The sequence below is a fragment of the Neocloeon triangulifer genome, unplaced genomic scaffold, assembly GCF_031216515.1.
Source record: "Neocloeon triangulifer isolate White Clay Creek 2 clone unplaced genomic scaffold, ASM3121651v1 ptg000013l, whole genome shotgun sequence".
NCBI lineage: Eukaryota > Metazoa > Arthropoda > Insecta > Ephemeroptera > Baetidae > Neocloeon > Neocloeon triangulifer.
Genome location: NW_026775555.1, coordinates 7,573,400 through 7,584,871, shown reverse-complemented (window position 1 = coordinate 7,584,871; position 11,472 = coordinate 7,573,400). Strand labels below are relative to the sequence as shown.

The 11,472-nt window shown below is 39.5% G+C and overlaps 1 protein-coding gene across 1 annotated transcript in view; it reads right to left on the bottom strand.

Moving 5' to 3' along the window:
* LOC132198735 (26S proteasome non-ATPase regulatory subunit 1) overlaps positions 1-11,472 on the bottom strand; it is a 51,867-nt gene that overhangs the window by 35,838 nt on the left and 4,557 nt on the right. The gene's annotated exons all lie outside the window — the stretch shown is intronic.

Sequence of the window (11,472 nt, the reverse complement as noted above, 5' to 3'; positions counted from 1 at the left end):
TCGGAAAAGTCAATAGAATAGAAAGTGGAGACCAAAACGGAGAGTGCAACAATTTGGACCAGAGTATACATTAATATTTTCTTTAGGAAAATGAGGTCGCCTGGTTCGGCAGAGAGATCAAGTGAAGCAATCACAGCCAGAGTAGCAATCTCCTTTTCTTAACAGGACTTACTTCCCTTTGGGTTGTGAGCGGAAAAGCTGGTGCACGGCGGTTGCTGTAGGCGAAGAGGGGGTGAAATCAAGTCACGCCGTCGAAAGCAACAAACTCAAAACACCTAACTGGTTTATATAGCAACTTGTGATGCTCTAATGGGTCTTTAACCAAACAACCTGCACGGTAAATTTCACCGCATCTCCCACGTTACGATTTTTCTGAAAGGAACCTGCCATCAGCACCGTTTCCTAATTGCAGACTGATTTCGAGTCTCTGTGTTCAACTTTTCAAATTAGTTTATGATAATTTCGGCGCTGACAGTCGTTTGTGCAAATTTTACTCAAAGGCGGAGAGAAGCGCTTTATCAACAGCGGAGAGTTGGGTTGAAAGTTTGCGAAGTGTGTCAGATGTAACAATATCAAACACTGAATTAAAAGGTGAGCGTCGCTTTTGACTTGGAAACGTATATTTTTTTTCAATATTTATTTCTAGCAAGTAATGCAAATTATTCTTACAGCGATATTTTAATTAGTAGTATAAACAATAAATTCAACAGTGGGGATTTATAAAAAAAGGTAGCTCTGAAATTAATAAATCATCGCTGCTAGGTAACAGGCTGCTACGCTACCCACAACATAAATTGATTAAAAATGCCTAACGTATAAGCAGAGGGCAAATTTCATCGGGAAAAAAAGGTGGCTTTGTACCAAGGTTTATAGTGAAGCAAGTATATAGTTGGTGGATTTTGTTTGTTCCTTCAAAACACAAATCACGTCGCAGAGAAAATTCCTCGACATAGTAATAAAAGTAGTCCGGTGCGAGGGCTTTGGTTCAGCCTGCCGCATGTACGAGGTAATAATCCACCCACAAGGCGGCTACTCGAGAGGCGCAATGTGTTCCTCGAGTGCCGCGTATTGATTTTTGCAGCGTGTGCATCAGTCCGAACTGATCGGCTTTTTGCAGAGTGCTTTAAAGTATGCATGCATAGTTGGATGCAGAGTAGGTAATGAACTCTCACAATTTACCACTTGCTTGTCATTTTGATTTTTATTGCAGAGTCAAGTTTGGAAAAGAATAAATAACAGGAAGTCATTAAAGTAAATTTGAATTTGAAATTATGAACAATGATGGTAGAATTGGATCGAAGAATTTCGCACTGGAGCAATGAATATGGAATTTTAGGCTCCTGAATAAACTGCATGTGTGTTTTGCAATCTTGTTGACGTAATCGGCAGCTTGTGATAAATAAAAGTGATTAGAATTTTACATTTACAAGCGTATGAATTCAGATGAGATTTTTTATATTAAATTTTTCATAAATATTCAATTTTAAATCTAACATAAGTCTTTTTTTTTTTGCTGCAGTTTGTTATTACTTTTGTTTATTTGTCCAAATTTTTACACTTTGTTTCCATTTGATTTTTGAAAAAATAATGTATTTGAAAAGTAAATGAATTGTTGGACAAAACGGCACCAATATAGTTCTTTTTTTCTCCAAAAAAAATTATTATTTCATTCAACGAAGAAAACCCTGTTTTCACTTTGCACCTATTAAAAAGTTATAAAAATGTTTTCATAGCCGATACGATTTCTTTCAGCACAAATCTTTGTAACATTAATTGACTTATTTTCTTTGCTAAAATGCACTTTATTGTGCTAAATTGTATCATACGTCAATAAAGATCAATAAGAATAACAACAACTTTGTTAAAAATTAATGAGATTTGTGGTGAAATGAACGCGGCTGAGAAAAATGATAAAATGAAAAATAAATAAACATCTTCTCAGCGGAGCCGAAAGGAATTGTACAATATGTCCAGTCATCGCTACTGGGAAGTGCCATCATCACATTTTCAGTCCATCACGCGGCAGGTCTCGTCCTTAATTTCCGGCTGTCATGTGGGTGAAGAAAAATGTCGCGACATTACACGTCTGCGTGCCACACAGGCGTGTGATTTAATTTGCGTGCTCGTTTGTTTCGGGCCAGTGCCTCTAGGGCTATTGCACCTCTAGGGTGGCACGAGGGTGAAAAGTAGGACCCAAGCTGAGAAACTGAAAAAAAATATCAACTCTCTGATTGTGAGAGAAAAAACGGCTCAAATACGGTTTTGCGGAACCCCATCGAGCGGATTACCTATCTTGCTCTTGTCGTTGCCTTGAGGCACCCTTTGAGTTTCTTGTATTGGTCAGCGAGCAGCAAGTTTATATTTGCTTTGCGATCACAACATGTCAGCTGTTTATTAAAATTTCAGGGAGGACAAATCTTCATTTTAGGAATGTCTCTAAATTTGTGCTAAATTTTATGTATAATTCAAATTTTTAATTTGCATCGTCTTTCAATCTTCATTCTCCTCAACCAATTGCAAATACGTGAACAATCACACCAATATGGAACCATAAAATTGATGCAATTAAAACAATGATAACTATTACTGTATATTTTTTGCGAATACTAATAAAGTGAGAGAAAAGTGCAGCAACAAGTTGTATCATTTTCATTTTTGGAAAATTCGTGCGAGCAAACACTGCATGTGGCTGTTTCCAAATATTGATTGACGCTGTTGACATAGCATTTGTACACATACGAAAGGTAATTATCCAATTGGTAATTTACTAAAGTGGCAAATTTAATGTGGTAATGTGAGGAATGTGGAGTTAAAGAATTGATGTGTAGATCATAGTAAATTATGAGTAGATACTCGTTGTCATTATTGTGGTATTAAATTAAATGAAGCTAGAAATAAATACTTTTTTAATTATCCCCGTTTCGAGTGGTTTCTTTGGGTTTTAAATTCTCAAAAAATAGCATAGGTCTGTTGAAACATCAAAAGATTTTCTTGAGTTCTCCTAATAAAGTTTCCATGTTGTGAAAAAAGTTAACAACTATTTTCAACCAAAAGTCACATCTGTGAAACTCGCCATACTTGAGGGAATTAACTTGTCACAAATCATTTTGAAATTTAATTTTTACATGTCATTTGAGGTGATGGTTAATTTCCACAGAATAATAACCTTCGGTCAAGCCCAAATTAGGCTCCACTATGGTGTTTTTGGTTTGGTTGATGTTTTGTGCTTTGAATTCAATGGCAGCAATTCGACTAAACACGGTGTTAGTTTAGGCAGCAGCTAATCAATTACTGGCAGGTGGTTGTTGAGGACGGCGCATGTATTCAATATTCATTGAGCAAACGCTGCGTCTCGTTTAAATAATCATTCGCCGTGCATGACGATCGCCTGTCTGGTCGCCACGAATTACGTGCAGGGCGTTACTGCTTTAACGCGGCTGACAAATGTCCTGCCGGGGAGGTCAACAATGCCCGCCAAATGAAACAATCACCGGCGACTCGCAGAGGAAATGAATTGCGACGGCGAGAGCTGAGCGCATTACGGGCTATCCTTTCTCTGCCGCCTCACTTCACAACGCCGCGTTTTGTGCAAGGGCATAATGACAAGAGAGAGAGAAAAGCAGTTCTTTTCAACCGCCCGCCGAATCGATGAAAGAGAAACGCCAGTATATATTGTCTTCTGTGCGTTCGGTTCAAGTCAAACAAGCGGTACTTCACCCTCGAGCTCCCCAAGGACATTAAAAGTAAGCCGAGTCCACAAAGGGCGAAATTTCAACATTCAGGATTTTTTACTTTTGTTGTCAAAATTTTTGATTCGGTATGTTTTGAGCTAAATAAAATATTTCATCAATCACTGCGGCGTACTTTGATACCTCATACCAATTTTTTTTTTACAAATTTTTTTAATAATAATCGCTTCACTAGCGGAATTTTTTAAAATAAATAATCCCTCCCTCTCCTTTCTATTTTTTTTGCGTGGTCGCGAACAGGTATAATTTGAATTTTGGCAAAATAATTAACTAGCAAATATAGCAATTTTTAATCGAGTAAATTCCACTTTAGTCGTACATACAAATAAATTATTATTGTTGTTTATTTGTCCTTTTATAGTAAAAAAATTCTACATTTATCTATCTTTTTGTATTTTTTGCTACCGCATGGGTCGTTCTTTTTTCAAAGAGGAAAGGGGAGAGAAACTTAATACGCCTTATATCTAGAGCAACAGAAAACGTGTAAAGTTACAAAAAATAAAGCAAGGCATCTTTTCCTGTTTCATCTTTTCCGTCAGTGTCGTGTGGCTCACAAAAATAAGGAAATGCCGGCAAGTAAAGAATGAATGATTTTTCTTTTCGATAAAGACAAATGAAAATAACAAAATTGGGTTTGCGTGCGATGCAATATACCCACGAGAGAAGTGATGCAAGTTGATCATTTCTCTCTCAAGTTGAGGGGAAAACTTGTCTGCCCAAAACAGTTGAAGTGGTAACAGTGTAACAATAACAATATCTTCTCATCACTCTCTTGCAAAGCACGTCAGAACGTTGCAAGTGTTTATATTTGTGAAACGTACTGGAAATTGTTCGCCTTGTTTGCTTTGTGTTCCACAATAGGCTAAACTTGCGAGAAATCTCCTGATTTGAATTTCTCCAAGTTAAAATCGAGTAAATAAACATGGCCGCACTTGGATAAATAAATAAAATTATTCAAACTCATGGATTAAATAATAACTTTCAAAATAAAAATAATAATAATAAATAAAACCTTAAAATCCTATTAAAGGTTTGTATTCTTTCACCAATCTTTTTTGTTGTTTTTTGTCAGAATCGCCGCGTGCACCACAAAAATAATGAAATGTTAGTGGGAAAAAAATGCATGTCATGCCGAGGCAAAAAGTGCCGTTTTTGAGCTTGTGAAGGCAAGCTCCAATCTTATAGTGGCTAAAACTTTATCATTTAAATTTATAATTATGATCGTAGTGTTTTAATAAAAAAAAATATTATATTTAATTATATAATTGGCGGTTGTTACTTTTTTTTAATATTGTGTGCTATAGTTTAGTTTTATGATTAATAGTAATAATATAATATAAGTTTAGGCGTTTTAAATAATTAATTTTAGGTGGAGAGCTGTTTAATAAGATTTCATCTCTTTGAATAGTCTAGATGAAGATTAAATTTGGTGTTTTATTATTTTTAATATCTTTATAATCATCAATTATGTATCATTTTTAATTTTTCCTAAATGAAAATAACAAAATTGGTGGAGCCCCTGCGGTCGAAAAGACTGATTAAAAAAAAATCAAAGTTAAAAATAACTAGCAGTCGTCTCCAATTCATTTCAATTTATTTTCCATTGTGTTAGGGAAAAAACTAAAAGGTCTTCTTTATTCAATCACCAGTCTACGGACGTGATTTTTCAACTTCAACGAGGAGAGCGTTTTTTTTCTGGCTTTGCTTTTTCGTCAGTCGGGCTGTTGACGATGAACTTTCGCTTTCGGCTACAAGCAGGGCCGCGGTCGATTTTTCCCGCGTGGCCCGACGATAAGTTTCGCAATAATCCTTGATGTAAAACGAACAAAGCGCAACTTCGTCATTATTTGCCGAGAGCGCAAAGTTGAGAGCTGCTTTCAGCGCACGCACAAAACGCGAATCAACTTTTAATCCCCGGCATCGCGCGATCGCGACTGCCTGACTGTGACAGAAACTACGTTTGGTAATTAAAAGAAGAAAGACGACGCGCAGGGGGTGGCGACGGAATGAAAGAGAGCCTGGCGGGCCAAGATTAACATCGGCGTTGATCACTGACCAAGTGCGTGCCTTCGATCAATCGCCGTCGGCGCAGGCAGCCGATCTAATCCCAGATGAAGTGACACGCATCCGATGCGCCTTCGAGACAAAAAGATCTTGACACGCTCGACCCATTCTCTCCCTCTTAGCGCCGCCGATTCGTTTGTTACAGAGAGAGCGGGCGTAAATCGAGCAAGCGGGATAGAAAGGAAGGATCTTGATTGAAACGGCGACCAAATGAAAAGGACGCTCGCTGAAAGATTACCATCACCGGCCGTTTCACGTTCAATTGGCCCAAACTGCCAAATTACCTGTCGCACCAGCTCCTAGTCTCACATGAGCACCGCCGGGACCCTCTTTGGTTGTTTTCTGCAGCGATAAAAACTGACTTTATGAGCTTAAGGGACTCCATAAAAATGTCACGCGAAACAAATTCTCATGTCCCCTAAACAGAGAAACATTTTTTCTTTTCTTTTTGATAAATAATTCAACACACGGTGTGCCTTTAAATAAGTAATTTAAATTTTATCGCGGCTAAGATCTTTAATATTTTGTAATAATAATTTAAATTACATTATTAATTTTTCAGCACGGAATAACGAATAGAATAATAGAATGCTCTTATAAATTGCGAGAAGAATTTTCCAGCCTGGGCACAAATTGGTCTCACAAGAAGGTATCTGAAGTGCGTGTTTGAGATCTGAGGTCATAAATAAGAGAGCGGTCCCATTCCGCAATAAAACGCCAATGGCACTGCCAGATCTTTTTTCGCTAATGCCTTTTAAGAGATCGTACATTAGGGAAGGGAAAATTTTGGGACGGCCAAGAAGTAATCCACGGCGAAAGTTTCAGTCCTTGCCGAGTCAACTTGAGAGTTATTAAGAGCGAAAGATTCGGCTCGCAAAATAAAATATTATACATCTGGCTCGGAGGAGCAGCGCAAAGCAAAGTTGCCGAAAGTCATAAAAATAATCTGCCGGCACGTTGGCGAGGAGGATTTTCTTCCTCCTATTTATCAATATAACAACCGTCCATGGCTTTTTTCCTCTTAATTGAACAAACAGAGCGACGAAAAATGGCGGCAGGACAAATAATAACACTTGAGCGAAACCGAGTTTGCGCTGGGCCACAAAAACACTCTTCTCAGGTGAGAGTTATTCGGGAGTCGAAAAGAGGTGCTTTGTAGTCACAACGAATGGGAATATGCCAGGATGGAGCGTTGACAGGCAGGACTGGGGCGGAAAAGAAGAAGGAGCGCGCGATCTCATCCATATTTAGCAGCAAACACGTCTACTCATTCATATTAGATATGGCGACGAGCGTGGGCGGGATTAAATTTCGCCGCGATTTGCAGCAAATCCACGTGCATTTTGCACGACTCACTTTAGACGTCAGAAACATACGAACGGGTGCAGCGAGCGCGCGACCCTCGACGGGGCGGAAACGGCGCGCGGGGTGCATTAGGGCGTTTTAGGCGCGTCGATCGCGACCGACCCTTGTTTGCCGTTCCATTTGCGAGAAACACAAGTTCACGCGCGCCTCAGCACAAAATGCAAAAGGCCCTCGTGCATTCTGGCTGGCGGGGCAAGTGGCGGTGTCGATAACCCAAGGACCCTTTGAGTGGCATTTTTTCAGCCCCAGTTAGCAATATGTTAAGTTGCTCGCCAAGAGTCTCTCACTATCTCTTTGTGCCAATCAATCCTGCGAGCTAATCTTGGCCCCGCGGCAATTCTCAGCCTTTCCTTAATTTCTCATTAATTTGCACTAAAAATGATTTCATAAAAAATTCAAGTGCTCCAACTTAAATAATTAAACGGTGCAAAAAAATGAAAACTAAAATTTTGAAAAAACCTTAAGCTCTTATTTCAATTGTAAAAAATCCCTCACCAAAAAATTTTATAATTCAGATTTATAAATTTTGCTCTTTGTGAGCAAGAAAATGTGATTTGATCCATCAAGAAGCACCAACTTGAAAGATTCCGCGAAATGCAAAGAGGAATGCTTTTATAGGGGACATCACTTTAGCTTGATAGTCGCTTTCACGTAGATTGACCCTTCCACTCCTTTGAGCGAAGACCGAAATTTGTATCCCCATTTCTGTTTGTTGCGACGCAACGAGTCAAGCCTTTGTGTCGCGCAGGTTGCATACTCATGGAGGCAGCTTCTTTGTATTCAAACGGCGAGATAATAATGAATGGCTGCGTTGCTATTGGCAGCGTATCAGCCTTTTGCGGAACTTTTGCGAGGCTTCTTCGGCCGACAGACATTACTTTTTACGGTCATTTGTTTGCCTCCACAGGCTCAACAGATGAGGGCATTGTGTGGGATCAGCTTCCGTCGGCTGCCGCAAATTTCTTCCACTCCAGAGTGAGCGATGATTAATTCGCCCTAGCCCACCCGGGCAGCTAATTAAAGCGGCATTATTCGTCAAACACACACGTGCATGACGGAAACTTTGGCATAAATTAATTTGCATATCTCTGGATCTCGTTAATTTTTAATCAGCTTTTAATCAAGGCAGATGCTGGGGGAAGTCCGCATAGTCTTGATTATAAGTCACTTTGATAAACCTTTAATTGAACATCGAAGATTTTAAAAACTTCTAAAAAAAAGGGAAATAATGTATTTTGTTGGAAAAATTTAGAACAATGATATATTTCAGACTTCGTTAAACTTTAAAACTTAAACCAAAGAAAATCAGTCGTATCTTCAGACAATGATAAAAAGGGCCAGAAAATTTGATTTTTTTTTTTACAGAAGGATTTGGAGCTTTTTTCATAAGCGATGAGGCTCTTCCTTAAGGGGCTTTTCTTTCTCCGTGTAATATCACCACGGGCCACCGGTAAATCCTTCCAACCACGGCTGAGAAGATTAAAAATTCTCCTACAGGCCAGTTAGCCCGCGGAAAGGGCAAAACTAATTTCGTGGCTTACCCCTATTCTAATCCTGCAATTTTGACTCGACACATGTTGTGCAACCGAGCTCAAAAAGCTATGGGAAAAATCCTGCTTGCAGACAGGCGTGAAAGCGCCGCTTCGTTCCGCACGAGGAAAGGGTGGCCCGTTGCATGGGCAAATTTGCATCTCTCTCACCCAATGATGCCTGTCGACGTAAAAAAAAACTAGCACAAATACGCAGCAAATGTTAGATATAAATTTAAAGTCCTGTTGAATTTTTTGAAGGAAAAGAAAAGTGGAAAAAAATATTAAATTCAAAATTAGAGGTGATTTTGAACATACAGTTGAAAGGTGAGAGGCGTTACGATTTTTTTTTTTTTTTTAAATTATAGGCGAATTTTCGCAATAAATCAAAAGTGAACAATTCATTGTTAGAGTGTCACGTTGAAAGCCTCCATTATTTTGGCCACTTTTTCCTGCAGTTTTATTTTTTCCAAAACGCGCACCGGTAATTTCTTGGTGATTACGGGGCGGCTTTTCATGAATAATGCATGGTCGCTGGCTGACCGACGTGTGAGAGAGAGACTTTCGTTTTGACATCGCGATAAATAATTCACCCAACAAAGGAGTTTTGTGGCAGGTGCTCAACTCGACGCCGGCCCAAGACTTTTGCCAAAGTTTGAGTCGATTAATATCTGCGTGCGCGTATGACGAAAGTCGTAAATTCCGAGTCAGAAAGTGCAGATGTGCGCCGACGTTATCTCTACGGCCGCACGCATGACGGAGTAAGTTGGTGCGCCGACCGGAGCCATCAAGCGCCGAGTTTTTTGACGCTCTAAAACGCGGTCCTTGTTTTTCAATCCAGCCTCGCTCACATGATGTGCATGGCCATTTTTAAAGTGGCTCACCCTCTCCGTATGCTAATTCCCTCTTGTGAGTGCTCGCCCTTTTGAGTTCCTGTTGCTGGTGGAACGCATTTGGAACGCAAGAGGAGGAAACTCGGTTGGCCAACTTTATGCGTGATACGTGCAGCACATCAAACAGATTTCTCTGCATCTCCTGGGGACATTTGTTAAAATTCGGAGAAAGCCAAGTTCTTAGGTGCTATCCTCTGTGTAATTCCAAGAAAATTCAACAAAAATGGTGAAACTTTTTGCGCTTCCATAATGAAAAATTCCTTATTGTGAGTTTATTTTGCCAACCTTTGAATAAAATAAATCTCAAGTTAAAAAAAAATCATCAGTAAAAAACAACCAACTTGGAAGCACCATCTTTCTGTTGATTACTATTCTACGGCAAAAGGCAATTACTTTTCTGCAGACTTGAAACAAATTAAGATTCCTGCCAGCTGTCAGGGATTTATTTTCGGTTGAAAGACGGAAATATGTTTTGCAGCTCGGTGCTGGCGCGGCGGTCGAATTTGATATTCATCCTATTACCAGTTGATAAATATTTATGACTCGGATGGTATGCACCGTGGTGCGCCATCCGACTGCCGCAACCATCGCGCTGCCACGCATTTGATTAACCCAGCCCGTGCATTCAATGCAGCCGCGTGTTTGATTTGGGCCTGACGAACGTGAGCCTACCGCAGAACTGACGTTGTCAGAGCTGATTGACCAAAAAAGACTATAGTTTTTGCTGCAGGATTTTTACACTAAAATTGTGGGTTTAAATTTTTTTCAATGCATTGACATTTTTATGTGTATGCTATAATTTTGTATTTGCATTGTAAAATAAAGTTAACTTCGTACAAAAAGCAAAACAAATCCTAATTTTCTAATCAATAGACTCCAATTTTTCAAATACAATTGTCACAAACTTTCTTGTGTTTTCAGAAAATACAACCCAAAAAGGCTGAACTGAAGAATTTAAAAACAATTTTTTCGGCTATCAGATTAATTTATTTCTTTCATCACTTTTCATCTCTTTCCAAATTAAATAGAAAATTTTAGTGTTTTCATTGTGAAATCTTGAATAGAGAAACAGCTTAATTTTGTCTGGGTGGAAGAGTTTCAGGAAAGCCCTTTTTAGTCTCGTCGTCGCGCTACTTGAGCTCATTAATTTGAAGCGAACGTGTATTGTTGCATCTGAGCAAACTAGTTTTGAGTTAACTCGGTCTCACCGGTCACACCTGCCGCGATTCCCACCGCGCTGTTTAATTTCGCTCCTCGCATGCAAAGCGGCGGCTCGTGTTACACAAAAGCTTCTGCGTCGCGATTAAAAGTCGAAACGCGTCTGACCGGCGTTAACTTCTTTTTACGGTGCCAATTATCGCGCAACCCTCGGGTTGTAAATATTAGCGGGGGCAGTAAAAAGCAAAATTGGGTTGAGAAGAAGAAGAGCTACTTGTAGAAGGTCGCGATCGGGGCCACCAAGTAATTTGAGATGCTTTCATCTCGCTTTTGTTTCGCTCAAAAGGTATTCGATTGGGTCGTGGTGCCCTTTATTGTTCCATCTCCTCCCTCTGAGCACAGAGAGACTCGTCTTTTGCGTCGGGCTGTCTGTCTATGTACAAGAGCACACAAATGATGTAATGTTGGAATAACTCGGTGCTGCTAATGGAGACCGACGGGTAATTACACACGCAGCTCTATACATTTAAACAAGGCCCCTTATTATTGCCGGAGTTCATTAGCATTACCCGCAGGACTATGAGGATTAATAACGCGGGCATAGTGAATTTTCCACCAAATACAAATGGGCTTTCAACACGGCCTTTGACAATAAAATAATTTACTATTCAAACGAAACAGTTAATAACCAAAAATAACCTCAAATTTTCTCAA